Source organism: Notechis scutatus, chromosome 3 (genome assembly GCF_049901735.1).
Source record: "Notechis scutatus isolate UNSWTSFEM ecotype Mainland chromosome 3, rNotScu1.2, whole genome shotgun sequence".
Classification (NCBI taxonomy): Eukaryota; Metazoa; Chordata; class Lepidosauria; order Squamata; family Elapidae; genus Notechis; species Notechis scutatus.
In genome coordinates, this window is record NC_142011.1 from 13,050,030 (window position 1) to 13,077,972 (window position 27,943).

General features: G+C 39.3%; 1 protein-coding gene across 2 annotated transcripts in view; it reads right to left on the reverse strand.

The window, feature by feature from the left end:
- Positions 1-27,943, reverse strand: part of CDH4 (cadherin 4) — a 1,066,699-nt gene that overhangs the window by 1,032,395 nt on the left and 6,361 nt on the right. The window lies entirely within an intron of this gene.

The following is a 27,943-nucleotide window of genomic DNA, read 5'->3' on the forward strand; positions in this document are numbered from 1 at the left end:
GAGTAGACCAACTGTCAAAATGTCCGAGTTCCAGGCCTAAACCAGCATTTAGATGCCACTCATGTGGAGGCTAACTGGATTTACTAAGCCGGACTCTGGAATGCAATGAGTTCCAAAAGCAAAACACAAAAGGATGAATTTTATCTAGGTGAGCCACCCACTGTCAGCTGTGCATTGGACACCAATGGCTCATCTGTGGGACAGAACAGCTATTCATCGGCCCGTCACTGCTGCTGCATTGAACAGCTGATCGTCAGTCTGTCACTGGTGCTTTGAAGCCCAGTAGCTCATTTGCCTCATGCTGCCCATCACACAGCAGATCCACGGGCTGCTCTCTGCCGATCAGCTGATCCTCAGCGTTCTTCGGCACGCTGCTGCACCCTCCAGTTCTACACACACCCCATCACCAGTGCAGGAGTACCTTCCTTCCCCCAGTATGGAAAACCCCAGGGTTTCAGAGTTTGACACCAACCCTAATGCCTTGAAGGTAGTGGTGAAGCTCCCCATTTGGTTCCTCATAATTTCTGGAGTTTGCTGTTCCTAGTATTGTTTCAAAAACGCATATTTAATCTATTTATTCCTTATAACTCTTAGCCTTCTTACATGCCCACCAAAGGTTTAATATGTGCCTTCAGAGTGATTACATTCACAACATATGTTTGACACACCATTAGACTACTTTGACAATTTATCAGATCTTAAATACCAACCATATATCATCTTACAGAAATTCTCTTTCAAATTATAGCTCAAAGTGAATTTCAGTCCCTCCCTCCACATGTTTTTCCACTGATCTAGCCTTATATTATATACGATTTTTGCCCACTTATTCAAACAGTCTTTAACATATTCATCTTGCAGTCATTTTCAATGAACATCTATAAATCTTTGCAATTACATGCTTTTTTCATTAGTATACAAATCCAGTTCAAGTTCACTTTTCTCATTTGTAACACCAAGATTCTCCTTATCCAGTTCAAATCTTTCTTTTTTAAAAAAATTTAAAAATAAACTTTATTAAACATTAAAAATATATACATAATACAAAACATTTCATAAAATACGAAACCAAAAAGATATACATAACCAATAAACATAAAAACATAAACATTTCTAATTGCTTAGACAGTGTGTTCTTATCAAACAATTTTCCAATACTTACTTCCTATACCTGGTAAATACTCCTATCATAACCTCTTTATATTTTCCCTTCCCTATCTGTTTACTTGCAGGTTTCTATCCTTTATCCAATTATACCAGTTTTCCCAAACTGTATAATATTTTGAGTCTTCCTTATCTTTTAACTTTTGGGTGAGTTTATCCATTTCTGCACAGTTGTAGATCTTCTGGATTATCAAGTTATCCATTGGCATCTGATCTCCCTTCCAACATTGAGCTAATGCTATCCTTGCTGCAGTGGTTATATGTAAAATTAAATATTTTATTTCTTTTGCGATTTCACCTTTTATTATGCCCAACAAAAAAAATTCAGCCTTAAGTTCTAATTGAATGTTTGTGATTTCTCTTATCCATATTCATATTTTCCCCAATCTTTCAAATAACTGAACATAAGCAAACCAGTAACAAGTACAAGCCTTCTTTTCCAGTTCTTCATTTGTTTTCAATTTAAAGTCTCCTTCAGAAAAAGTAAAAGAAATCTGCATAAGTCTAGTTTGTGGGACTATCATTTCGCTTCTATGAACAGTTCTTGGGGTGGTAACCATAAAGGGATCTTAGAAGTCAGTTTACAGCTATTCTAAACCTTTAATATGGCATCCCTAACAACATGATTTTGAAAATCTCTGTTAACCTTAAATTGCCCACCCAAATCTCAAATCATATCCCTCCAACTCCAATAACCTCAATTTGTCAAAGTCACACAGTCTTTCATGCATTCCAAAAAGCAAGCAGCAAAATGCAGTTTTATATTGATTCTAAACTACCTGTCAGCCACAAAGAATCAGGACCACACATTAAGTTCCAGTTAAGATGTCTATGGAGAATCTCAGTCATCCAGGTCATGGTTGTCCCAAAGGTGCTTTGTTAAAAGGCAACTGGACTTGTTTTTCCTTGAAGACGTTTCACTTCTCATCCAGGAAGCTTCTACAGTTTTGACTGAATGGTGGAGGATGGAAGGATTTATATTCTGGTTGTTAGTACTCTTTCTGAGAGTCATTTGCAGGTTTATCTGTGCCCTCAGGGTCATTTGAATAGTGCAAATGGGTGTGAAACCTTCTTCATGTAGAATCTTCTGTATTTACAACACAGCCCTTCCAACAGTTCCAAGAAATTTCCACACCCATTTGCACCATTCAAGTGCTCCAAGTGGCCTCAATGACTCATTGAAAGAGTACTAATGACCAGATGACTGCAAGGAATATAAATTCTTCCATCCTCCACCATTCAGTCAGAACTGAAGAAGCTTCTTGGATGAGAAGCAAAATGTCTTCAAGAAAAAACAAAGTACAGTTGCCTTTTGAAAAAGGAAAAAAACAAAATACACTTACCTTTTGAAAAAGCACCTTTGGGACTTCCAGTTAAAATTACTTATTGCTCACGCTCAAGAATCTTGTCAACTAATGGTCAGCACTAAATTGACGCCAGAGATTTTTTTATTGGGAATCTTACCTGATATATATAATAAAAACTTAAAGTATTTGATTGTAAATGTATTAACAGCGGCTAGGATTGTATTTGCTAAAAATTGGAAGAGTGAGAAAATACCATTAGAGGAAGAAATTATTAAGAAAATATTGGAATGTGCTGATATGAGTAGATTGACATTTGAAATTAGAGAACAAGAAGATAAACAATTTTATGAAGTTTGGGATCTTTTTTATCAATGAGATAATACAATAGAATAATAGAAATTTAGGAAATAACAAATATACATTTTTTCTTGGTCTTGATAACACTTTTAGAATATTTTATTAAGATAGACTTGGTATGATTTTATGATTTGTTATAAAATAAAGTAACTGAATTACAGTTATCTCGCTTAAGTATGAATTAGTAAAATTATAGTCAAATGATTGTTTAATAATGATATTAGGATATATAATTGTTGATCGATAATATGAGTTATTATGTAATATAATTATTATGATGACTATGAAATGGATGCACAAAAAGGAGTGGTAAACCAACCGATACACTGTCTGTAAATATATGAAAAATGATGATGTTTTTTATGTTATGTTTTATGTTTTTTGTGTTTTTGTTTGTCGTTAAAATCAATAAAAACTTTTATTAATAAATTGGCGCTAGATAAAGAGTCAACAGAATTCAAGAGTGATTGTTAGGTTTAGATCATTTGTGGGAATATAAATGACTAGGCTGATTACTTGCTTGACTCCACCCCTAAGCTCCATCTTCTCTTCTCATACTTACCTCTTCTTTTAGCATCTTGCAATAATTTTTATTTAATACTTGTTTTTTTCGCTTCCCATACAAACTCAGAATTTTTTTTTTTTGCCATTGTTTAAATATGTGTCAGACATTAATATCGGTATAGTCTGGAATAAATAGTTTATCCTACTTTAAGGTTTTTTAAATATAATTTTTGATAATGTTCCATGTCTTAAACATAGTACTTTTGAAACAACATACAATTCATATTAATCAGGGTAATCTTCAGGTATTTAACCTTCTTCTTCATATTCTTAACCAACTTTGTTTTTTGTTTATGAATTTTAAAGCCAACTAATGCACCAAAGTTTTTTTAACTTCATTAAGTATTCAGTGCTATTATTAGGTTTTTGAAAGATCAAAACTAGGTTGTTAGCAAGGGCCTTCAATTTATAAGTCTCTTTTTTAAATTTTTAAACACATTATTTTCTCATCTCCTGTTCCACTTTTTTGTTACAGATTGATGCACCAATCAACCAGTTCAGCTCCAGAGGTAAAGATCTGAAATCAACTACAGATAGCCCTTGACAACTGTTTGTCTAACAACAGTCCAAAAGTTACAATGGCCTTGAAAATAATGACTTACCACCCATCCTTGAAGTTATAACCATTTTTACACTGTCACTGACTGTAATTTGGGTGCTTAAGCATCTCCCAGTAGCTCCCTTTTACAACTGTTTTTGCATATTGTGTTTATGTGATAGTGATTTGCAACCTTCCCAACTGGCTCCTGAGAAGCACTCAATTGGGGAAGGTGGATTCACTTAATGACATGATTCACTTAATGACCATGGGAATTTGCTTAACGGCCATGGTAAAATGGTTATAAAATTGGGTCCAGTCTTGTGATGACTTGCTTTAGGAATGCACTGAACTACAAAGGAAATCCCAATCCCGGTCGTAAATCGAGGACTTTCTATCACCCAATCAAGTCACACCCCCACTAGCAGTTAAAAGGAAGAAGCAGCTGCAAGCTCACATTACTCCGAGAAGCACAAAGCCGAAGACACAAGCCTGAAGATGATGAATGAGACTTCATCGAAACGTCGCCTAGATACTTCCAATTTTACGCGGGAGAAAACCTGAATAACAAAGATCCACATACAAATATATATATATAAAATAAACATGTAACTATTTAAAATTAGAAAAACAGAGAATATGACAAATTGGGGAAAAGTTAAAGTGTGAATTATAGGTTATGGAAGCAAAAAGGGAAACAATTTTCTGTTTTTCTTTCTTTTTTTCTTTGACGTATACATGAAATAGAAAATGTAATTGATTATATAAAGGATATGAGAAAACAGAAAATATGACAAATTAGAAGGGGTTATATGGGAATTTAAAGTATCTATAATGAGAGTATTTTTAATGATTAAAAGTTGGGGAATGAAAATTTATTCTAAGTGGAAATAAAGAAAGGGGAAAAAAAAGAAAAATATGAAATGATTATATGAACATCTTTGGAATAAATATAAGATATAATGTAGATTGGGGGGGTATACTATGTGGATCCTAAATATATTAGTTTCCTTTTAGTTTTACTCTTTTTCAATTGTTTATTATATATCGGTCTAGAGAAAGCTAAGGATGTTAACGATGTATTATGTAAAATAAAATAGGTGGTAAACTGAAAATAGAAATAATAGGGAATAAGGAATTGAAAATATATGTGTGGATGAAATGATATTGATGTTGAACTAATGAATTGAAATATGAAATGGAAATTTATCTAAAGATTAGTGGAACGGATATTGACTTGAGGTGATATTAAACAGGATAGATGGAAATGTAATTATGACTATGCATAAATGTTGTAATCTGGAATCATGTTGCTCACGTGAAGAGATGTGCAAAAAATAAAAAAACAAAAAACTTTTAATAAAAAAAAAATCATGCTTATACTTATATATATTATCAAATGCTTGACAATACACACACATACACACACATACTCTGAGGGATTCTAGGGTGTGGCTAACCTGAACTTCTTCCTTCTACCTCATTCAGCTCAAGAATGTACAGTTTATTAATTTGAGCCTTTCTGGAAAAAACTGTGTGTTGCCACTGATTCTCCAGGTCCGAGGTCCATCACAAGAACTGGCCTCAACAACAACTTCAACAACTTATCCAGAAGGTGCATCTTAGATGCATACACAAATATGGATGATCCTACCATCTAGTGGTTGATAGGTCAATAATCGTTGAAAAGAATTGTTGTGGACGCCCCATCATTTATTAACCAATGTTCATTTTAATGGTCATAATAGAAAATATAATTGAAATTTATTTATTTTTATTTTTTATTTATTTTATTTATTTTTGTCAATTGCTTACAAAATAATAGGTATAAGTAAAAACATAGTTATGAATACATGGATACATATAAGAAAAATAAAAAATAAAAATAAAAGAAACAATAGGACAGGGACAGTAGGCACGTTGGTGTGCTTATGCACGCCCCGCTATAGACCTCTTAAGAAAGGAGTGAGGTCAATAGTAGACAGTTTAAGGTTAAAGTTTTTGGGGTTTGGGGAAGAAACCACAGAGTCAGGTAGAGTATTCCAGACATTGACCACTCTGTTTCTGAAGTCGTATTTCCTGCAATCAAGTTTGTTGCGATTAACCTTGAGTTTGTATCTATTGTTTGCTCTTGTGTTGTTATGGTTGAAGCTGAAGTATTCATTGAAATGACACTGCTCATGCACTTCTGCAGTCTGTGAAAGAATGGGGAATTCCTTTCCCAGCACCAGCTGGTCACGGGAAAACACTCTCTCCTTATTTCGTCTCTTCTTCCATTATAGAATATAACCTGGCAAGAATGCGGCAAGATAGTGTCACATATTTTTCTACAAAGAGTTTGTGTGTGTGTGATTTGAAGCAAGAGTAAATAAAGTAATTTCTTGAGTTCCAATAATTCAACACTTGTTCATGTTGTGGTTAGCTGGCAGCAGGTGCGGATGCCTGAGGAGAGCGAGGACTCAGATGAAGGGCCAGGACCATTAGGGGGTGGACTGCTGCCTTCAGAGATTGTGGGGATTGGCAGCAGCAATGAGGAGGTTCCTGAGGAGCCTGTGCCAAGTGTGCGTGCATGCAGGGTTGCTCGCATGGTTGCTTGCAGGAAAGAGCAGTTGCAGCAGCACGGGCAACTTGCGAGTAAGGCTGCAAGGTAATGGCCCCTCCTTCAAGAAGATAAAAGCCAGCTGTGAAGAGAACATTCTTTGTAGGAAGCAAAGACGTTTTGAAACTCAGCCTCGTGGACATTGCAGTATCTTAAGTTGGTATTTGAAGGCTCTTGTGTTGTGAAATATTTCTTATCTGTGATTCTTGGCAGCCTCGCACAGTTTTGGCGAGGCTTGTGCTTATCAAAATTAATTAGTTTGCAGCAGCCTTTTAACTGGGAATTCGTAAGAATCATTAAAAGGTTTCTGTTCCCTTTGGTTCATGTTTGTTTTATTGGAAAAGGGTTTGGGTCAGAACAGTCCACTGGCTGCATTTCAACTGCACAATCAATGCAGGTAGTCCTCAACTTATAATCATTCATTTAGAGACCACTGAAAGTCACAACAGCACTCAAAAAGTGACTTACTACCATTCCTCACACTTACATTCACACCACAGCATCTGCACAATCATGTGATCAAAATTTGGGCACTTGATAACCAGCATGTATGAATGACAGTTACAGCATCCTGGACTCCAATGTGATCATCATTTGCAACCTTCCCAGCTGGCTTCCTACAAGCAAAATCAATGAGAGAATCCAGATTTGCTTAGCGACCATAGGACTCACTTAACTTAAGTGATTCATTTAACAACCATGCCAAAAAGAAAGATTGTAAAATTGGACATGATTCACTTAACCTAGCAATTGAAATTCCGGTGTCAATAACTCAAGCACTACCTGTTTAAGAGCCCTGGTGGCACCGTGGTTAGAATGCAGTATATTGCAGGCTAATTCTGCCCACACACCAGGAGTTCGATCCTGATCAGCTCAAGGTTGACTCAGCCTTCCATCTTTCTGAGGTCAGTAAAATGAGCACCCAGATTGTTGGGGGCAAAAGGTTGAGTCTGAAAAAAACCACTTAGAGCAGTGGTGGCTAACCTTTTTGCGCTCCTGTGCCAAAAACTGCATGTGCGCCAGCGTGCACACACTCGCATGCCAGCACCCACAATGCAATGCATGCACCCCTCCCCACGGCCCCTGCGCATGTGCGCACAACCCCCTCGCCACCCCCTTACCTGCACTGTGCCTCACAGCTGATTTTTTGTCTGGTTTGAGGCCTTTTTTAGCCTCCCAGAGGTTTGGAAAAAGTCTCTGCAAGACTTTTCAGGATGAATTATAGGCCTGTTTCATCACTTCCGGTGTTACAGGAAGTGACGAAACAGACCTATAATTCATCCTGAAAAGCCTTGCAGAGACTTTTTCCAAACCTCTGGGAGGCTGAAAAAGGCCTCAAACCAACCAAAAAAATCAGCTGTGAGGCACGCACATGCTCAGTGAAGTAACTTTGCCTGCGGCTCGCATGCCAGCACAAATGGCTCTGTGTGCCACTTGTGGCATGTGTGCCATAGGTTCACCATCACGGACTTAGAGAATGCTGTAAATCACTGTGGAGCAGTACAGTTAGTCCTCAACTTACGACCACGATTGAGCCCAACATTTCTGTTGTTAAGTGAGACATTTGTTAAGTGAGTTTTGCCCCATGTGACAACTTTTCTTGCCACGGTTATTAAGTGAATTATCACGGTTGATAAGTTAGTAACCCAGTTGTTAACTGAATCTGGCTTTCCAATTGATTTAGCTTGTCAGAAGATTGCAAAAGGCGATCGGGGACACTGCAACCGTCATAAATATGGACCAGTTGCCAAATATCTGGATTTTGATCACATAATCTTGGGGATGCTGCAAAGGTCATAATGGTGAAAAACAGTCATAGGTCATATTTTTCAGTGCTGTTGTTTGTTTGAACAGTCACCAAATGATCTTTTGTAAGTCGAGGACTATATATAGGTCTAGGTGCTATTTGTATTGTTATATGTAAGCCAAGAGATACACAACCCCACTCTCTTTGCTACCATCTGCTGGCCGATGATTATTTTATAGAAAAAAAAATGTATGGACAATCCAAAAGCATCCTTCATTTAAAGAACTCCCTCACACCCAGCAAAACTAATTTATTGAACTCCGATTCCAAACACATTTAGGTAGCAGCTGCCTCTGGCCTGCACAATCCATGTAACCATTATCTTGCAGATGAACTCTTGGCTACAAAAATCTAACGTTTGACAGATTAGTAGGCTGAGAATCTTTGAAAAAGAAAATTAAGAAGGGAACATCAATCGTTTGGATGGAAAAAAATCCCCACATAAAAGAATAGAATAGAGAATAGAATAGAATTGGAACAGAATAAGAAATAGAAATGATAGAAATGATAGAAAAAAGGAATAGGGATAGGGATAGGGATAGGGATAGGGATAGGGATAGGGATAGGGATAGGGATAGGGATAGGGATAGGGATAGAATAGAATAGAATAGAATAGAATAGAATAGAATAGAATAGAATAGAATAGAATAGAATAGAATAGAATAAGGAGTAGGAGTAGGAGTAGAATAGAACAGTAGAGAATAGAAAAAAATTAGAAATAAAAATAGAAGAAAAAAAGAAAGAAAAAGGAATAGGAATAGGAAAGAATAGAGTAGAGTAGAGTAGAGTAGAGTAGAGTAGAGTAGAGTAGAGTAGAGTAGAGTAGAGTAGAGTAGAATAGAATAGAATAGAATAGAATAGAATAGAATAGAATAGAGTTGGAAGGGACCTTGGAGGTCTTCAAGTCCAACCCTCTGCTTAGGCAGGAAACCTTACAAGCACCACCTTGGCACACATTCTGCATGGAGACTAGAGGTGGATTTCTTTGTGGTTCTTGACATTCATGTTTCAACCAGGGAAAACTATCAGTTATTGCCCATCATAGGAAGCAACTGTGTGGACGTTGACAGAAAAGAACCTTATTCTGGGTAAGGGCAAGCTATGAAGGCCGCACAAGCTATACTGACACAATTTACCTCAGTCTTGAGACGAGAAAAAGCATGACAAAAATAGATGTATATGAATAAATACAGGTCGTCCTTGACTTACAACCTTTCGCTCAGCAACCGTTCAAAGTTACAATGGCTCTGAAAAAAGTTTTCACACTTACAACTGTTGCACAATCCCCAAGGATCACGTGATTTGCATTCGGATGGTTGACGACTCACATTTATGACGGTTGCAGTGTCCAGGGATCATGTAAGCCTCTTTTGAGACCCTTCTGACAAGCAAAGTCCACGGGAAACGTTCACTTAACAACCATGCTGCTAACTTAACAGCTGATTCATTTAACAAACGTGGCAAAAAAAGTCATAAAATGGGGGGGGGGGACAAAACTCACTCAACAAATGTCTCCCTTAGCAACATAAATTCTGGGCTCAATTGTAATCGTAAGTTGAGGACTACTTATAAATACAGAAAAGTCCTGGACCACAAGAAGTCTCACCTCTCAATATTGCCCAAAGAATCTTGAATTTTTATTTCTTTCAACTTGTGGAGTCGTCGGTGTGACAACCGTTTTACTAACATAACAATCGCAGTGATTCATGCAATCAGTGCAGCAAAGAGGCTGTAAAATGGGACCAAACTCATTTAACAGTTGCCTCGCTTAGCAACAGAAATGTTGGGCTCGATTGTGGTCATAAGTCGAGGCATACCTGTAAGTGTATTTCACGTACATCTATCATATCCGGGGCCAAGCAATTGTGAAAAGATTCCTTTGGAACATCTGGTGCTCCTTCAGCAACTTTAGAAGCTTCCACTTGGGAAGGGGTGAAAATTTTGGTTAAAAAAAAAAAGCAAGCAAAGAGCTGGAAAGCTCTTACTGTATGTGTCAACTCATAAAATATTTCTGTGGTCTTTTTAGAGTTGCCAACAGAAAGGGAGCAGGGAGCAATGCAGTAGCTTGCAAACCGAAACTGCATTCCATAAATGTTTTCAAAGATAGTAACTAGGCGACTGAAGTTTCTGCTGTGCAAAATTCTAATTGGAGAGCATGATTCTGGGCTATGGAAGTGTCCCTTTGGAGAATATGAATTACGATACGTCCAGTGGGGTGGGGAAAAACCAGGGTCAAGGGTGACAATGAATTATGTGCCTCAGAATCGGCTACACATAGGCCGGAGAGTTTAACTCCCAATAAATCCTTTTTAAGTTTTGGAAGTTTGGCTCGAGACTCATGATTTACATGGGGGTAACTGCAAGAATCCTGACAATATGTGCCAGCCACACAATCCAATTTCAACCTTGTAGTGATCCACACAATCCTGAAGGTGGGCTTGCGAGTAGTAGCATAGAAACAAGCCGAGGTTTTCAAAACAAAACGGAACAGATGTTTGCATGATCCACCAGACAGCACAATGGAAAAGCATCTTCACCTTTCAATGCCTCACCTTTCCTTCCCCCCCTCCACCTTGTCTCCATCCAGAACTACAAGGAACAGCTGCTTATCACGTTATTTAATGCACAAGAGGCAGGCATTCAGGAATTACAAGGATGATCTTCGATACTAGGGCAAAATGAGAGAAGGAGAAAAAAAAAAACACCACCAGAAATAATTTCATGCAGCTCATGGAACAATGAAGCAAAGGATGTACCCTATTCTTAAACGTGCAAGCATTCCTCTGGGGGGAGGGGGGGAATGCTACCTATTTCTTGGTCTCCTTCTCCCCTAGAAATTTCCACTGTAGCATCTCTTGTTCCTTTGCCACAAGCAGGGCACTTGGCCACCAGGGCCTTCGCTTGACCACCACAAAGAATACAGCGAGAGTTTCCATTCATTGCAGCCTCTCTAGCTTGCTGTATTCCACCCCAGTGCCTCCTCCCCCTTGCCTGCAGCTAGCTGTTCTCACCAGTTTAAGTCAACATTAATAATTAAACAAAGCCAAGCAAGAAATAGCATGCATTAATTGTCCTCTACTACAATACAAAAAACCCAATCTTCTCCCTCCAAGTCTCTTTAATCTTAGCCTGTCTGATATATTATGCACTGGTGATCACAATTCTAAGTTTATTGTGAAAGAAGAGAAGAGAAGAGAAGAGAAGAGAAGAGAAGAGAAGAGAAGAGAAGAGAAGAGAAGAGAAGAGAAGGGAAGGGAAGGGAAGGGAAAAAAACCAACTCCTGCTAATAATAACAAAGTCAAGGCATTAATGGTAAGACTATATCTATAGAAACAACCTACCAGCTCTACAAATCAGTTTACTTAAATATGCTCACATTAAACTGTGGCCCATAGAATGGTGTATAATCGGCTGGATTTGCTACCCTATTGGGGGAAACTATTTTAAGCCTAATTAGCATGAAATTTGGGGAAATGCAAACACTATTTTTTTATTGAGACATAAAGCAAAATGCCGCGGCATTTCTTCCATCCATTTATCATAAACAAGTTAATTACTGTGTAACAAATGGGCGCCCGCCGGATTTCCAACGTTTGGTGGATGCTAGAGAGCTGAGTCAGACAGACACGATGAACCACAAAGTAATGGTTAATAGCTTATGGCGTTGTTATAATAAAACAATGACTCTGTGAAAGCTTTTGTTGTCAAATTAAGACTAAGCCATTTCCATTGGAATAACTCAATTATAAAGTGCTCATTATCTGTTTAACTCAATTCCAACCAGGAAGAATGCTGGGAGCAGAGAAAGAGAGAAAGAGACAATGATGTGTGTGTGTGTGTGTCTGTGTCTGTGTGTCTATTAATTTTGCACCAACAGAAGCAGACAGGCTTGCCTTGAGTCTTAAGGTATAACACACAACTAAGCATCGAGGTGCCAATATTATTAAGTCTACACACAAGCAATTGCAACACCGAGGCTTACGCTTAAAAAGAGTGAAGTTCACAATGCGTCACCTGTGGCCTGTTTTAGTTAAGACCACAGTGCTAAAACTGCAGTCTGGAGGTTTTCCATAGAAGGCAAAAGCCATTTCTCAGGGAAAATCAAAATTACTTTGTAAGTATAACGAAACATCCCTTAGGAGAGCATTGATTAAGGCCGTGGGACAGCATTAGCCTCATAATCCAAAGAGCTCAACCTATTAGGAAAATCTACTTCCCCCTGATGCTTGCAAAGCACAAATAATCATATCATAAGGATACAGTTTGCTTATATTTTACTTTCTTCCCCCAAGTCATGGGGGCCCAAGATATTTCTGGAGGACGTCCTCATGAAATCAACATTAAATTACATTTTAAGACGCAGAGGAATGAAGCTCCTGCAAAACTGCCAACTCTTACAAAAGCACAGGAGTGATGTTAGCAAGATCTTGCAAGGTTTTTGTGATATTTTTTTAATTCACGGACACTCAAAATCTCACATTGTCATCACTCAAAATCTCACACTGACATGTAGCGCCGAGAATGGATATCTTAAGGTGCAGAAAAGCAATCTCCTCTTCCACATTCCTCATTTTCAGAATGAGTTTAAATAGGCTTTTTACTCACTATACAAATCAAAAGGTGTCCAATTATGGTGACTTGGAAGACTTGTGGACTTCAACTCCCAGAATTCTCCAGGCAGCAAGGCTACCTGGGGAATTCCGGAAGTTGGAATCCACAACTCTTAAAAGTTGTCAAGGTTGGACATCAGAGGTGGGATTCAGCCAGTTCAGACCGGTTTGGACCCATTTTTCAGCCATTTTCCAGGCCATTGTTCAGGTCATTTTCAGGCCATTTTCCAGGCCACTTGGGCTGTTTTTCAAGCAAAAACGGCCCTAAAAACAGGTTGAAAAATGGCCCAAAATTGCGAAAAAACAGGCTGAAAAAGGAAGGAAGGAAGGAAGGAAGGAAGGAAGGAAGGAAGGAAGGAAGGAGATGAGAAGGAAGAAAAGAAGGGAGGGAGGGAAGGAAGGAAGGAAGAGGTTAATCCAGTTGTAGCTTAGTATCTTTCAGAATTGCCTGCACAGAAGTATTGTCAATCCTTCTCTTTCTGCTATTTATTATTTTTTGGGTGCAAATCAGTGGTGGGATTCAAATTTTTTTACTACCAGTTCTGTGGGCGTGGCTTGGTGGGCGTGGCAGGGGAAGGATACTGTTCAATCTCCAGTCAGAGGTGGTATTTGCCGGTTCTCCGAACTACTCAAAATTTCTGCTCTCAGTTCTCCAGAACCTGCTGAATATACCACCTCTTGTGCAAATGAGCTTTAATTGTAAATTGCTTCTGAGGAGTCAATGGGATTTATTGCTTCTGCCCCCTCAGGTATGAAATGTTGGCTGTTATGACACAATATATTGCTTTTTAATAAGCTCAGCCTCCAATGTCTTATTTCCCTTGGGGATGGGAACTTAATGCTTTGCTGGTCTCTCCCCATCCTTTCACTGGTTGTGGGGGGCATTTGGACCAGGAAACTGAGGATTGTTTAACCCTTTCATTTCTGGAGGTGTTGTGTATAAGCCCAAGGCCTGGGGAAAGGGAGAGTGGCTGGGAGGCAGGACTGAATATGATGAGTGACATCGAGTTGGCCATACCCACTCAGTTACATGATCACCCAGCCACACCTACCCAGCCAGTCATTAGGGTAGAGAAGCAGTTGTTAAATTATTTGAATCCCGCCACTGTTAGACATCCCTGGCGTAGATCAAAATCCAAGAGGTTAACTTTGCTGAAGCAGTTGGCCATGTCATTTTATAAAATTCATCTAGGCAAATCCACACTTGCCTGTCTTTTAAAGGCTCCCTCTTCCATCAATATAATCCCGAGGCAGTAGGTCTGGGATCAATTGGTATGTATTATTTATTTAAAACATTTGTTTAGCCCCCATCTTACAACTAACTCTGGGTAGCTCCCAATTAAAAATAAAAACATTTAAGAAGCCAGAATGAAGTTATAAAACTAAGCACGTGAAAATCACTAAAAACAACAAAAACCTGGTACCAGGTCATATAGTGTTTTATCCCTGGGCTCAGGAGAAACGTCTGGTCTTCAAAGCTTTACGGAAAGCTAGCACAGCAGAGTAACACAGAACCTCAGGGGGTAGAATACCACTTAGGGCAGAGGCTGCCACAGATCAGGCTCACTTCCTAAGTCTCATCAGATGGCAATATGAAGGGGAAGGGACTAGGAGTGTCTGACCTGGTAGGGGAGATAGCTCTCTCTAGGGAAAAGTGATCCTATAGATAATTTAGTTCTGGGTCATAGAGAGAGCCACTTTGATCTAGTGATTAAGGCACCAGGTAGAAAACGGGACCGTAACTTCATCCTGACTTATCCATGAAAGCCAACTGGGTGATTTTCGGTCAGTCACTCTCTCACAATCCAATTCATGTCACAGGATTATTGTGGGGAAAATACACGGAGGGTGCGCTGGATATGTTTGCCATCTTGAGTTATTTGCAAAAAATAATAAAGGCAGGAGATGGATGGATGGACAGAGACAAAGAGATTTAAAGGTTGTGAGCAGCACCTTGAACTTCATCCGGAAAGAAACCAGAAGCAAGATCACACCACAGATGTGTTGTCTAAGTAAACCTAGGGAACCTCATTACGATACATGGGTGAGTTTTTCTCAGCATTTTCTATTTGCATGTTCTCATTTCAGATTATGTGTGTATGCTTTCTCATCTTATGTGGTTTTTATTGATTTATTACAGTTTATGGGGGATGGATGCCATAGGTTGAATAGGAAGGGCTACATATAGTGAACAAATAAACTAACAAACATACCACGAAGCAATGCTCCATATTTTTCATCTATAAAGTCAGCAGGATTCATGCGGTATGGCCATAAGGTGGAGAAAATATCCCAGTTGATAATTTCTATGATCACATCTGCACCCAACCACTGAAAGATTCAGATTTACATGTATAGCGCTGGTTTTACTATGAAGCAATCTTCTCAATATGGACTTCTCAAAGTTGGGCTTTAAAGTCCCAGAAAGTTCATCCGGCCAGTAAATTTTAGGAGATGACACTGTTGATGTAATTCCCTGTTAGGAGAATGAGCGCATACAGGGAGACGTATTTGAGAGAAGTGTTTGAATAATACACACACAGTACACAGATACACTGTACAGTAAATGTAGGTTTTTACTTCCAGAAAGGTTTAAGCAAAGTCCAAAATAGGCAGTCCAAAAGTCATTCACAGGTAAAATCAGTCAGTTTTCAATCCAGGGATAATCCAAATATCAAATTCCAGTGTCAAAAACAGTTCAGTATCAGACTTACATTAAATCCAGTAATATCAGTCAATTAGAAGAAATGGAGGAACGGCAATACTTTCCAACAGAAGGAAACAGAGATACACTCACACTCTCTTCTGAGACTCAGGCTGAAACAAACCAGGTTTCTGGCTCCATCTTATGGCCGTTTGTGAAACCACATCTAATTACAGTTTTGCATTTTCTTAAAGATATAGTTTTAAAATGTCTATCCTGGTTTATATATTTCTAACCCAAATAGCTGTTAGGTGACTCATATTCCTAACAGACACCAACAAAACTGGAGAAGACCCACATTGGGGGAAAAAATATGCAGACCATTGAATAGATTTATTTCAGTTTGATGCTATTTCCTTCGGAGCCAGTAATTCTTGAGGAAAACTGTCAGATCAATGACAGTTTCATGACTCCAGCATGCCAATGATTCCTTCTCTTTCTAATAGTAATTTTATTAAAGATTACAACTGCAAAGATAAAAACTAATACAAACATTAAGGAAAAAAAGTGAAAGGTGCAGAAAAGAAAAAACATACAAAGAAAATACAGAGGAAAATAAATAAATGTCAAGGTCTGGGAAAATCAGAAGATCCAACCACTTTAAAATGAGTATATAAAGATTTATTGCAAGCTTAAGTGCTGTATAAGAATCTGACTAACTGACCCATTAAGGGATAAGAGAGGCATTCAAGATGGGCTGGACTTAAATCTCTTGCAGGTGCACTGGGACTCATGACTTATGACATATTTGACCCTTCCCTCATGCTCAGCCTGGTCATCTACAAACATACATACATAGATACATAGACACATACATACATACATACATACATACATACATACACACACACATACACACACACACACACACACACACACACACACACAACTTCCCCCTTCAACACAAGTATACACAGTTTTAGTAACTCACCAGCTTCTCATAAGATATAACAAATGATATCTTCTTTCCATGTCTCATCTATTATCTATAAACAAATCTTTAAACACTCCTCATTCACTCTTAGTCAACAAAAGTCCATTAAGGATTACCAGAGATAACAACATATTTTAACTTTGATCAAATAAGCCAACTTTATATTCTTTCCTTTTATATGTAACAACCATGATGTTTAATCCCTTCAAATAGTATCATGGAACTTCTTTTCATATTTTTCTTTATCCCTTCCCACAAAATTCTTCGTGAATCCCTTTGTAATTGAAGGCTGGATATGAGACATCCTGCATGCCAATGCCAGATGCTCTGTCATGAAACAGTAATTCTTTTCACACATCAGTGCCACATTCTTGCAGAAATATTGGGCACTAAAGCTTCCTGTTTAATGTACCACTAGAGGAGGGGGAAAAACAATTTAGAGGTGCCCTGAAAGCTTTGCTATTAAAGCATCATAAAAAAATAAAACCACAGGTGAACGACTAATAAAAGTGACCACATATAGCTCTCAACCCTACTGTTGAAGACAAAGACAAGAGATGTTGATCCTCCAAAAACTGAACTAAAATGCAGATTTCCTCTATTTGCACTGGCAATGCAGGCAGAGAAGTTGGAGTTCAAATTCTACAACCAAGAAAAGCAAGGTTTATTTCATCAATAGCATTGCATGTCAAAACAACTAGACACAAAGACAGTTTTCCCGCATGCCATTGCTCTGTTAAACACATAATTCTCACAGCACTGTCTTATGACTAGACTATCTAATCATGTAGTAGGATTGTAATACTATCATCCTTCTTATCTTTCCTATTACCTAAACCTATTGGTGTCTTATGATTTATGATTGTGTGTTATAATTTATGATTAGGCTGTTACTTGGCCGATAAAGAATCTATTCTATATTTTATCTTTGGTTTAGGAAAACAAAGGCAGTTTCTAACTTAGCCTTCCTGCCTTCAACTGTAATTAAAATTAAGTTCAGTTTGCCTGGAGCTGCTGGACACAACAAACCACAATTAATTGAAGTAAAAACATCCCGTCTCCTCCTGGTGGCAGTGATTGAAACAAAGGGAGGACACCCAGCTTGGATGCCTATGTGTTCCATTGTAAAACTCGATGTACAAAAGTTTGTACAGATGGGAGGAAAAGTGGCAACAGTTTTCTATCTCAGACAGACCAAATGTTGGGAAATAAAAATAAACGAAATCTTGGAGAATTGTCAATTCCTCATTACAGTACACTCAAGCACAAACTAAACAGGAAAATGAGGCATCCGAGTAGAAATAGCAGATTTCTCCCAGACAGCATACAAATTAATTAGAGCAGCATGTCTTTTCGCGTACAAACTTCAAAAGGTGCAAAATAGATTTCCCAGCTATTGGCAAACAAAACAGTTACAATGATTTTAAAATGAATTGAGCTTCCATTGAAAAAACATCAGTTGTCACCTCCCACATCATCGGCAAGAAGACCTCACACAAATAAACAAGGATTATCCAGTCCAGTCTTAGGACCTTGTGACCCAATGGGAGTTATCCCAAGGGGCGTGATTAATTTCAACAGATCTTGTCAAAACATTCTGCTTATTTTGAGTACAATCCATGCTATCTCTCTATTATAAACTTCAATTCCTTATAAACCCTGTCAGTGTGTTCAATAGTTGAGCATTATGGAACATGTAGTCCAAATATATAGAAGCTGAAAGACCAAGTTAAGGGCATATTATCATGGAGAAAATCCAATTATATAAGAGTTGACACTGACGCTAATTATAATGTTGACTGGAATCTACTTCTTGACTTGTTTATCAAATTTTTTTCCCGCCTTTATTTTTATAAAATGGCGAACACATCTAGAACTCCTCATTTTCCTCACAACAACTTCGTTTTTGTGTAAAACAGGAAGAAATAAAATTATGTTGCATGGATTTGATGATTAGAAATAATAACAGATAATAGAAAATTTAAACTTACGTTGTAAACTAGGAATGATTTAGTGTAAAATTATAATTATATCTCTTGTAAAGGAAAGTCAAAAGTCATATTTTTCTTTCTGAACGTTTTTCATCCCTTAATTTTTTCTCTCATCAGCCTCCAACTTAATTATTAGTTCTTGTTAGTTTTTATGTCTTTATTTTAAAATTTAATAGTTATTTTCTTTTAAAAAAGTAATCACTGACTTGCTGGCACAAGATAGTCAAGATACAAAATACTATGCTACATATATATGCCTTATAACTTATGTGGGATTCTGGGGGGGAAATATTTTGGTTGGAAATATGTAAATGAGCAATGGTACATACAGAGACCTTTACTTTGCTTTTTTTTTTAAAAAAAGTATTCTGTGAAAACCATCTGTTGTTGGGAGAGAAGCCAGTGAGGTGGCCATGACATTTTCAATGGAACTTAAGCATTCATAAAACATTCCTTCACAGCCTGAGTTGTTGCTGTGACTTTCCAACAAATGTGGCCAAACTCCTAGCTCCCTCACCACCAACCAAGATAACTACAAGGATAAAATTTGTAGTTCGGTGTCACTTGAATTACACCTGTAGCAATCCATCCATCCACTCTTTCATCCAATACAGGTAGTTCCTTGACTTGCCACCACAATTGGCACATACTTTCCCATAGGTTGGTGTGGTCTTACAGCAAGTCATCATGAGATCAGATCCCATTCAATGATCGTGTTTACTACAGTCATTAAGTGAAGCACAGGGTTAAGTGAATTACCACAGTTATTAAGTGAAACCAACTTCCTTAATTGATTTGCTTTTTGGAAGCCAGCTTGGAAGGTTGCAAATCACAATCCCGAATTGTGAGCATGTCACTGTGTGGATGGTTCAATGGTCATAATTTCTAGGACATTTTGTAAGTCATTTTTTTCTGAGCCCATCATAACTTCAAACAATTGCTAAACCAATAGTCATAACTCAATAAGTCAAATGTTCTGACTTGTTTGTGCCCAGTTTTTTCTGTAATAAAAAATAATGGTGTTTGCTCAGAGGTGGACAAGATACAAATAATATTTGGCAGAAAAGAAGGTTAAGGAACACATCACATATATGTGGGGGAGGGGGGCTTTAAAAAAGACCTTTGACAATGTTACTGTAGTGATTATAGGGTTTATACCAGGGGTCTGTGATGTCTCCCTTGGACGACTCCTCTGACTCTTCCTCAGAGGCTGAATCAATGGAGGATGAACTCATTCCTGGGTTAATTAACTGGGTTAATTAATGACTCTGAACTGCTGGCCAAAAGAGATTTAAAGGGGGCTTCAGCTGGGAACAGTTTACAGGTCAATAAAGAGGAGGAGGAGGAGGAGGAGGAGGAGGAGGAGGAGAAGGATCTGCCTTTTGTATTGGATCCAAGAGCACGCAGGGAAGAGAAAAGACAAGAGCAAAGGAGATCTGCCAAATTACTCAGAAGGCCCCACCCGTCTTAATGGTCTGCACCAGAAAGCTATTCATCAGGCAGACAAAGGCAGAGGGAGGCGTTTCTGGGGACAACGTGTTTGGTTTATGGCTATGTGTTGGTTCATGCTTCCTGCTTAACTTTGTGCCTTGGAGACTCTGAACTCTTTTTGCCAAGTGAGCTCTCGGGTTGTATTTTTGGTTTTGCCTTGTGGCTTCAAGTTTGTTTGGTGGACTTACTTGTTGGAGCAACTATCTAATGTGTTATGGACTATTGGCCATTGTCTTGGGGATTAATCTTGGTCTGCTTGTGGCTGGCTTTATTTGGGACAATTCTGAGGCTGGGTGAAGGGAACTGCTGGGGAACATGAATAAACTCTATAGAATAGAATAGAATAGAATAGAATAGAATAGAATAGAATAGAATAGAATAGAATAGAATAGAATAGAATAGAATAGAATAGAATTCTTTATTGGCCAAGTGTGATTGGACACACAAGGAATTTGTCTTGGTGTAAATACTCTCAGTATACATAAAGAAAAGGTACATTCATTAAGAATCATAACATACAACACTTAATGATAGTCATAGGGTACAATCAACAATCAAATCATACTAGGAAACAATCAAGTGGGAGGGGATGGGTGATAAGGAGCGGTGAGAAGATTAACAGTAATAGTAGTGCAGGCTTTGTAAATAGTTGAACAGTGTTGAGGGAATTATTTGTTTAGTAGAGTAATGGCTTTTGGGGAAAAAAACTGTTCTTGTGTCTAGTTGTTCTGGTGTGCAGTGTTCTATAGCGTCGTTTTGAGGGAAGGAGTTGAAACAGTTTATGTCCGGGATGTGAGGGGTCTGTAAATATTTTCACAGCCCTGTATTCTATTCTAAACTCCCTAAAACACACTTATATGCGTGTGTGAGTGAGTGGGGCAGCACAGGGTCTCAGAAATGGACAACTTCACGACTTGTGGACTTCAACTCTCAGAACTCCTCAGCCAGCATGGGGGTGGAATCCCAGCATGGAATTTTGGGAGTTGAAGTGCACAGAACTTAAAAGTTACCAAGGTTGGACACCGCTGGTTTACACTAATCCTTTTCATCCATTCCCCCCTTTAAAAAAAGGGGGTAACAAACACACACAGCCAAAAATGGCAACAAGCCTTTAGCTTGCAGCACACATAATCCAAAGACTCTTCAAAAAGGCTCAGTTTAAAAAAACCTTTGGGTCTCATTTATTGTAGGGGGGCCCTTTCTTCCCAGGATCATATAAAAGGTCACCAATTCCTCACCTGCTGTTTAGCATGTGGATTTAAAAAGAACAAGGAGGTGACCTCCATGGAAAATGAAGTCCTGCCTGAGAAGTCTGTTGAGCCCATCAACTGTAGCCTCACCATCAATTTCTAATTTCTAAAGAGCATTTTGACCTGGAACAGAAAAATGCACAGCAGTGGAAAATGCATTTAGTGGAGTTACTTAGCCATCCAACTATTTAACAGTTGCAACCAGCTGACATTACAGTTTTCGAATGCTCTTTATATCTTCACCTGCTACTGCCACTGAATTTGGTATACCAGGCCCTCTGCTCCACCTTGTCTCTCCAGCCAGTACAACTGTTCTGACCCAAACCTTGTTCCAAGGAAACAAACACGAAACAGAGGTAACAGCAAAACCTTTTAATGATTCATTACTAATTCTGTTCCTTCGTGGTCAAAAGGCTATTAAAACTAATTGTCTCTGATAAGAACTGAGCTTTGCCAAGGTTGTGCAAGGCTGCCAGGAACATTAGGTAAAGTTGCTAAGAAATATTTCAAACACAAAAAGTCTCCAAACACCAACCAAGATAATGCGAACATTCACAAGGCTTGAGTGCAAAAAATTTCTTTGCTTCCTGCAAAGAACTCCGGTTTCTCAGCTGGCTTTTATCTTTTAAGGGAGGGGCCATTAACTTGCAGCCTTACTCCCGAGTCACCCATGCTCTTTCCTTCGAGCAGCCCTGCACGCATGCACAGGCTCCTCGGGGACACGGGCTCCTCGGGGACCTCTGCATCACTGCTGCCAGCCTCCACAATCTCCGAAGGCAGCACTCCACTCCCTGATAGTCCTGGCCCCATCCCTGCATCACACGCAGGCCCTTCATCTGAGTCCTCACTCTCCGAGACCTCAGCCGTCCGCACCCACTGCCGGCAAACCACAACAACAACATAGCACAATACATCAAGCCTCCCATTGTCATAAATCCCCTTCCAGGAGACCAGACTAATTACATTAATGTCTCAAAAGATGGTGTGGTAAGTGAGGAAAAACATTCAACCAGGGATGGGAAAACAAAGAGAAGAAGTCGACACCCAAACCAAAAGGAAACTCAAAATACAGGTAGCTCTCAACTTACGACCATAACTGAGCTCAAAACTTCTCTTGCTAAGTGAGATGGTTGTTAAGTGAATTTTGCCCCATTTTACAACCTTTCTAGCCACAGTTGTTAAGAGAATCACTGCAATGGTTAAATTAGTAACACGGCTGTTAAAAGAATCTGGTTTCCCCGTTGATTTTGCTTGTCCGAACGTCGCAAAAGTGGAGCACATGACCCCCGGGACGCTGCAACCGTCATAAATATGAGTCAGTTGCCAAGCATCTGACTTTTGATCACGTGGCCATGTGATGCTGCAACGGTTTATAAGTGTGAAAAAAACAAGTCAATTTTTTCAGTGCTGTTGTAATATCAACGGTCACTAAATGAACTGTTATAAGTCAAGGACTACCTGTACTAATAAAATACAGGCTTACAGTATTTACAGCGGGGTGAAGCTACTTGCTAGGTTCTCTGCAGCAACAAAAAAACTGTGGGAGGTAGGGAGTGGGAAGAATCAAATCAATAGCGCAGAGTCTATGAATATTCCACATGCAATCTCAAATAGAATAGAATAGAATGGAATAGAATAGAGCTGGAAGGGACCTTGGAGGTCTTCTAGTCCAGCCCCCTGCTCAAGCAGGAGACCCTATACTATCTCAGACAAGTGACTGTCCAGTCCCTTCTTAAAAATCCCCAGTTTTTAAAAAGCACCCACAATTTCTAAAGGCAAACTGTTCCATTGGTTAATTGTCCTCACTGTTAGACAGTTTCTCTTTAATTCCAGATTGTTTCTCTCTTGTCCTGCCCTCCGGTCCTTTGGAGAATAATTTGACTCCCTCTGTTTGTGGCAGCCCCTCAAATACTGGAATACTGCTATCATGTCATAATATACCCACAGAACGCAGCAGTGAACAACTGACTAGTCTAGAGCCAAACAGAGCCCTTGACATGCGCAGGAGAGCCATTCATACCTCTTTACCTTATCCATGTACTTAGAAAATTTATTAGATGAGCGATCTTGTCCTTTTGATGGGAAAAAGGTGAAAACAAAAAAATACCCATAAAAATGATGAAGAATATCGTCCCCACCCACCCAATTTATGGACAAATGAAATAATCCACACCCATTTAGTAGCTGAGTTCTAGGGAGGACTCCTGCTTGAGACTTTAAAAATAAGTTGCTATCATCCCCTTCCCCAAATAATAATGGGTATTTAAGGCAATCTTTTTATAATCTTCTTTTACAAATGGGGATTCTTAAGTGCATGTGGACAGATGGGCATCTAGGACATCAATTGGATCAGTTGGATAATCACCAAGCCCTCTTAAGAGAAGGCACTACAATTCAACGTTAATTTAGCAGCTTTGGAATGCTGCTTATCATCCAAACTAAACAAATTTTTACTTTAGCAGTTTCAAGAGCAGCAAAGACAGGCAAACGAGGTAAACGAAGAACTAAGGCTGGTGGACCCAAAGACATACTTAGTAAAAGTGCATGAGAAACAAACGTGTAGCCTCCAGGTGGTGAAGACAGCCTGACTACTACAGATGTTGAAGCAAAACCAAGACCACAATTCCGTTTTGCAAATTACAGGGTGTGCTTAATGACAGATCTTCCTGTTGATCGGTGGATGATCTGAAGGTGATCAAGAGTTTGAATCAGAATGGACTTGCAACTCATTTCAGTTCCCCATGCCCACAATTCATTACAGTACACTTTTTTTTTCATCTAGGCCAGGGTGTCAAACTCAAGGGGCAGGGGCTGAATCTGGCTCATGAGGTGCTTAGATCTGGCCCGTGGGGTTGCTCTGGAAACAGTGAAGGACTGGCCCACGGTGCTTCTGCCAGCAAAAACAGAGCTCCATTCACTGGCAGAGGGTTGCAGGAGGCCGTCGCAGCCTAAAACGAAGCTTGGGAGCCCATTTTCTCTGGCAGAGCACTCCAAGCACAGGCAACTCCAACACAAGTGATGTTGAGCTGGCCAGTCCCACCCCCCAGATCAAACACAACCCTGATGCGGCCCTCAATGAAATCGAGTAACACCCCGTCAGGATTCCTGCAGTTACTCCAATTAAATCATGAGCCTCGAGCCACACTCCCAAAACTAAAAAAGATTTATTTGAAGTTAACATTCTATGTCTGGCATTAATCTGGGCATAGCCAACTCTGAGATACGTAATTCACTGTCACCCTTGATCCTGCTTTCCCCCCCACCCCTCTGGGTGTATCATCCAATGAAAAATGTCCAAGAATCTTCAATCATGCTCTCCAATTAGATTTTTGTGCGGCAGAAGCCTCAGTCATCTAATCAGTCTTTGAAGAAAATATGAATGGAATGTACTTTCGATTCCACACTGCTGCCTGCTCTTTGAAACGCCCCCCTTTCTTTCTGTTGTCAACAAACGTGTATACAAAATGTTTTATGAGTTGACACACCGCTGATCTAGGCATCAAAGTTCTGCTGGATTTCAACTAAAGAAGGTAACCTCCATGAACCCGAATCTTCTCTCACTTGCTCTACCATAAACATTCTCTCCAAAATCGACATACTCCATCTTCAGTCCACAGAAACCAATCCTGAAGAAGCCCATTGCTCTGCTCCATCTATGATTGAAGTCAACGCACTATTTTAGATGTGCTATCTCAAGGTAGTGATTATTCCACGGATAGTACTCATAACTTTTCATCGATGTCTTCACTGGTGTTAAATATTTGTTTATATATTCATGGCACCCTCCTGGTCCCAATCAACTTAACTTGCCCTCATTAACAGCCCAGTAGGATCTGATGATAGACCAGGGGTGGGATTCTACCAGTTCGCACCTATTCGCTAGAACCGGTTGTTAACATTCTAAGCAGTTTGGAGAACCGGTTGTTAGAAGAAATTACTGGCTTAATCCTGTAAGGAAGGCAGGAAGGAAACATTCTGGTATTGCTTACAGAAACTGCCTCTCCATTAACCCTTATTACATTCTTGGCAGGACTAGACTTCCTGTCTTCGGGAATGTCTCTGGAGTTTTTTCCCCCTCCTTTGCTGGTACTTTGCTTGTGTGGAGTGACCATTCAGTTACAATGGCACTGAAAAAAGTGACTTATGACCATTTTTCACACTTACGACTGTTGCAGCATCCCCACAGTCATGAGAGGCCAGGCGAGGAGATGCGTGCCTCGATGTGATATTGAGTTGGCCACACCCACCCAGTCACATGACCACCAAGCCACACCCACCACCTAAGCCATGCCCAAAGAACCAGTTGTTAAACATTTTGAATCCCACCCCTTTGATAGACCACATGGTGATGAATATTGTTATATCATTTCATTCATAGAACCCTTCTCAATTGATTGGGCAGGAAAAAAAAAGGGAGAAATCAGGAAACACACACAAACCCCTCCACAAAATAAAAGGGGGAAAAGGACAACTGCAGAAAACAATCCTACAGAGCAGGAAAAATGGGGAGTATTTTCCCCCCAAAGTGATGGGATAAAATATTTTAGAAAAACAGCACCAACCACACTACCTTTTAATCCAAGTGCTCTATGGGCAGAAGAGTAGGAATAAATAATACAAGTGATGAAACCTTAAACTGAAGAATATTTAGCAATATAAAACTGTGCAGAAGGACAGCTCAGATCACGTGCTACATTCCAGTTGAAAAGATATCCACCTACAAGCCCCTTATTTATTTGTGACCGATCGTTGTCTCAGGAGATATCAGAAACTACCCAATAACCCAGAGACACACAACCAGCTGAGTTTTCTAGCTGACATATATGAGAGCAAGTACAGCAGAAATGAGTTAAAACTCAAGAGAAACTAGTAGACATTGTCATGGTGGACAAACTCCTACACAGAGATGTAACAGAAGCCATAAAGACAAAGCTGACAAGGAATAAAGTCGTAAGTAGAGAAACAGAGTCCCACATTTTGCAAATTATAAAGGAAACTTTATAAGGATAGTTATTGCAATGCTAAAAGTTTCACAACCTTGGCAGATGTGCTGATCTGTACTCCCTGAATATGATAGATAGGAAGGCTTGCTGACCAATGATTCAATATATTCAAGACACCAAGTGTCATAAAAGCAATATTTTAGTAACAGATGTATCAAGAGTCTGAGGGTCTTAGCACATACAGAGGCACTTCTGGTAGGGAGTGATGTTATGATACCACTAAAGGTGCAGCATTAAGTCACGTCCATGTAAACGTCCTTCTGCACAGAACATAAAGGATATTATAATAATATCTCGGTGTAACGAAAATAGTCAAGATGTGGCAATTGTTTTGTCTTTCATCATCTAGGCCCAAGACTCACTGTTTAAGCTCCAGTATGGCTTTACCTGCCACCAAACAACATATGGGTGGGATAGACCTCTGCTTCTAAATTTTAGAGACTTGAAGATAGTTGGACTTCAATTTCCAGAAATCCCCAGCTGGAAATTGAAATCCAACCAATTTTCACATCAAGTTTCCACCCCTATTATTAACACTGCTGAGGTTAAAAAAAAACCCAACAACACTGGGATAGACAAACCCATCAAATCCCTTAAGCACCCGGCTAGGTTTCTATTAACACTTATGTAGAAACCTGCTCGGTTTACATATAATCCAGTTCCTCTTAAATCCGCTTCTTTTAGAATCCTCTTTCTAGCAATATGCAAATGCACAACATCATTCTACGGGTTGCCCTCAACCACAATGGTAAATAAATGCATAACCTATTCCAGACCTCGCTGTGGACTTTCCGTTTGCTATTTTCCACTCCCCATGACCATTTGACCCTTGAGGAAACCAACTGGCACATTGCCAAATCAAGTCTTTTGTAACCCTTCCTTTTTGCAAGGTCTGGTCCATTGATTCCAATCTCCACCTTCTTGCTTTTTCCTCTAAGTTAGGGGATCTCCAACATTGGCAACTTTAAGACTTGTGGACTTCAACTCCCAGAATTCTCCAAGGTTGGAGACCCCTGCTCTAAGCCACTGGTGTCAAACTTGCCGTGTCACATTGATGTCACGTGACCTATTGCCACAGTTTTTTCCCCTTCGCACAGCTGGGGTGGCCGTGGCACATCTGGCCCACGGGCTGCCAGTTGGACACCCCTGCTCTAAGCAGACTTCATTTCCCTTCCATGAGACTTTATCGTCAAATCCCTCCCTTCCAATAATTAGAACAGATAAAATGATCCAGCTCACCATTCACAGTTCCCTCTGGAATAAAACAAAGACTGTGTTTCTTTGCCCCATGCAAAAAATGTCACTTAATTATTTTCATAACTTTAAAAAAAATAAATAGATCTAGAGGGGAGCAGAAACAAAATGATGCCAAAGACAAGCTAGCGTTCTCGGGATTAAAGGAGCCGTTTTAAGAGTTCACAGCATCACTCTTCACACTCGCACACCCTGAGATGCAAAAATAAATAAAATAAAAAGCAGTTATAATCCTACAATTATTGGTAAAGCTAATTGGTAGCTTCTCCCTGGCTGTGTTTTCATGTTGTCAGTAGGGCAGTAATGAAAACGAGCACCGGGTTTGAGAACAGAATGTCTGTAGACTTGTTTACCACATATCCGACAACAA